The 3,320-nt window shown below is 45.9% G+C and overlaps 1 pseudogene; it reads left to right on the plus strand.

The window, feature by feature from the left end:
* LOC136469992 (protein ALP1-like) overlaps window positions 1–2,840 on the plus strand; it is a 16,232-nt pseudogene extending 13,392 nt beyond the window's left edge.
* Window positions 2,841–3,320: the final 480 nt, after the last annotated feature.

Genomic DNA, 3,320 nt, shown 5'->3' on the forward strand with positions numbered 1-3,320 from the left:
AGATGATATGCCAGCCTTCCATCTTGCTCCACGTACTTCAGCGCCCGACTCGTCCGCTGCAGCCCCGCCGACCGACCTTTAGGTTTTGGTGTTTGTTGCCAAAGGGGGAGAGGGTTTGAGTATGTAGACTCAGGGGGAGCGAGTTTTAGGGGGAGCTAGTTATCTAGTATTAGCTTATTATATACATTTGGAGTTTCATTTGTGTGATACACTATCACTTATGCATTCGTGTGTTTACTTTCATGCATACTATTATATATATGTGATAGTGCTATCTACGTGATTGTGATATTTGACATGTGTGATTTCTACTTTGCTTTATCTATATGTCATATCACTTGAGTAATGCTCATTTGCCCTTTGCTTCCGCGGTTATACTTCGAAGCAAATGAGCTTTGTAATTAGTACTCATGCTTAATTCATATCCTTTGAGTACATTGTGTTGGCTTGGGTCATATAAGCTTGACTAACTCTTCTGTTCTTATTTGACAAAAGCTTATATGAACCAAGCCCGTCAAAAACCTCACTCCATAACATACTCGAGGTGGTATTGTCATCAATCACCAAAAAGGGGGAGATTGAAAGCATCTAGGCCCCTAGTTGGATTTCGGTGATTAATGTCAATACAAGATTACTATGACTAACGTGTGTTTTGCAGAGGCAATTAAGTTAGGTCATGGTAATGAAGATCGATTGGGCAATCGAGGTTGTCATGTCCCTACAATGGAAATCGTTTCGGTTTTCAAAGGATGAACGACAAGGTTAAGGATGACTAGTTCTAAGTGTCGATTGGAGTTGGAGAGACACTTAGAGTAGTTTAGGACTTTGTTTTTCCTTTGGCCGTACTATGAAGGGGAGTATGAACGGGTAGCTTGACCTAGTTAAGTCTAGTGAGTTAGGTGTGGTGCACACTTGTTAAAACTAGCTCTAGGTAGCTCCTATGAATGCCTAAGATCCTTTAGAGCAAACTTCATTCACACATGTTCGAAAGTTGGAAGTGAATGGAGAGTCAAACACTGACCGGACGTAGGCTCCGGTGCAACCGGACGCTGGCCGCAGGGTCCGGTCAGTTCATTTGACTGAGGTGGTCAAGTCTGGTGTGACCGGACGCTGGAAGGTCATGTGACTGGACGCTGAGGGCCAGCGTCCGGTCGACTCCAGTAAGGGTCCAGACTTGGAAAAGAGTGACCGGACGCGTCCGGTCAGTGTGACCGGACCCTATGTATCCAGCGTCCAGTCGTTTACAGTAAGCATCCAAGAGCGACCGGACGCGTCCGGTCGGTACTGACCGGACCCTGGCAGCGTCCGGTCATCACTTAAAAACTGGTTCGCGGGTTGAACTGACCGGAGCGTCCGGTCATCACGACCGGAGCGTCCGGTCGTCCCGCACAAGCTCATAACGGTTAGTTTTTCAGGCTGCCTTATAAATAGAAGCTCCACTCGTGAGTGGAGTAACTTTTGCTCATTCCAACAGCTGAGAAACACGTTTGTGAGTGCCAAGAAGAGCAAGGTCCTAGTGAGGTGTTTGTGATTTGAGAATCCAAGAGAGTAGCCTCACTAGCAAATCAAGAGTAGCAAAGTGTGCATCCATCTTCTCATTAGGCTTCGCGTGGTCAAGTGAGAGTTCGTGCTTGTTACTCTTGGTGATCGCCATCACCTAGACGGCTTGGTGGTGATTGGGAGTTTGGTGTTCACCCGGTGAAGCTTGTGGGTGACCCAACTCAAGTTGTGAGCGGCTTTGGGTGATTCGCCGTGACGGAGTGTCGAAGAATCAACCCATAGAGAGCACTTGATCCTTGCGCGGATCAAGGGGGAGCTACACCCTTGCGCAGGTGCTCCAACGAGGACTAGTGGGGAGTGGCGACTCTTCGATACCTCGGCAAAACATCGCCGCGTTCCTCTCTCTCCCTATTTACTTGGAGCACTTACTTTGAGTATTTACTTTGAGCAATTCAATACTTGTTTTACATCCATAGAATTGCTTGCTTGAATATAGGTTGTGAGTTCGTTGTGCATTAGTTTGATAGAAACACTTTTCTAAGCACAAGGGGTTAATTGGGCTATCCGTAGGATTTGTTTATTGCAAGAGAATTTCGAATTAGCCCAATTCACCCCCCCCCCTCTTGGGCATCTTGATCCTTTCACTGCCTTTAGAGGTAGGAAGCACACCATTACACAAAATGTGTTGGCAGCCATGGACTTTGACCTTAGATTCACCTATGTGCTTGCTGGTTGGGAGGGATCTGCACATGATGCTCTTATTTTGTCTAATGCTCTTGAAAGAGCTGATGGCCTTAGAGTGCCACCAGGTATCATCCAAACCATAAAAAACCATTGAACACTTTGCTTAATCCTAAATGAAACTACTAAAACATATCCCTATCTGCTAATTTCTAGGCAAATTCTATCTTGTCGATGCTGGCTATGCAGTGAGGCCTGGTTTCTTGCCACCATTTCATGCCACAAGGTACCATTTGAGGGAGTTTGGTTCAAACCGACCTCAAAATCAAAGAGAGCTTTTTAATCTAAGGCATTCATCTCTTAGAGTAACAGTTGAGAGGGCTTTTGGGGCTCTAAAGAATAGATTCAGGATACTAGACAACAAGCCTTTTCACCCATACAAGACCCAAGTTAAGCTTGTTCTTCCCTATTGTATTCTTCACAATTGGATCCTCAGGCATGGGCAGGATGAGCATGTGCCTGCTGAATCCACATGGACTCCTAACATCAATGACAATGCCTCACAACCAGATCATGTCCCTGATAATGGTACCTGGCCACAACAGAGGGAGGCATGGGCTGCACAGATGTGGCAAAATAGGGGGAATTCTAGGGTGTAGTGGCATGGTGTGTGTACTGTGTAGTAGCATTGATGGAACTTGTATTTTAACTGAGACCTATGACACTTTGCAATAATGTAGTACCTATTCCTTTTCTGCCAATTTGATCTATTGAACTTTGTATTTCATATCATGCAATTTGTTTTCCTTACGTACTGGTTTATTCAATGTTATGCTAGTTGTGGATAGGAAATGGACAATATGCCTGACCGGGTTGTTAACATTGGTGGTGAGGACAATGTCGTGGAATAGGGTGGGGTAGTGGCTGCTGATGATGGCAATCCAGCAGTGATAAGGTCATGAGCTCCATGCATATGACCATGCTTGGAGATAGAAGCCGAGGAGATCAGCGAGGTTGTCCTAACCAAGAAGGAGGCCCGAAGCTCATCCTGTTCGAGTCACCAAGGTGGAGGCCCAAATCAAGTTCGAGCCCATCTCGGGTTCCAGGACCAGTCTGTCATAAAACTGGTCACACAGCCG

This window comes from Miscanthus floridulus, chromosome 8, assembly GCF_019320115.1.
Source record: "Miscanthus floridulus cultivar M001 chromosome 8, ASM1932011v1, whole genome shotgun sequence".
NCBI lineage: Eukaryota > Viridiplantae > Streptophyta > Magnoliopsida > Poales > Poaceae > Miscanthus > Miscanthus floridulus.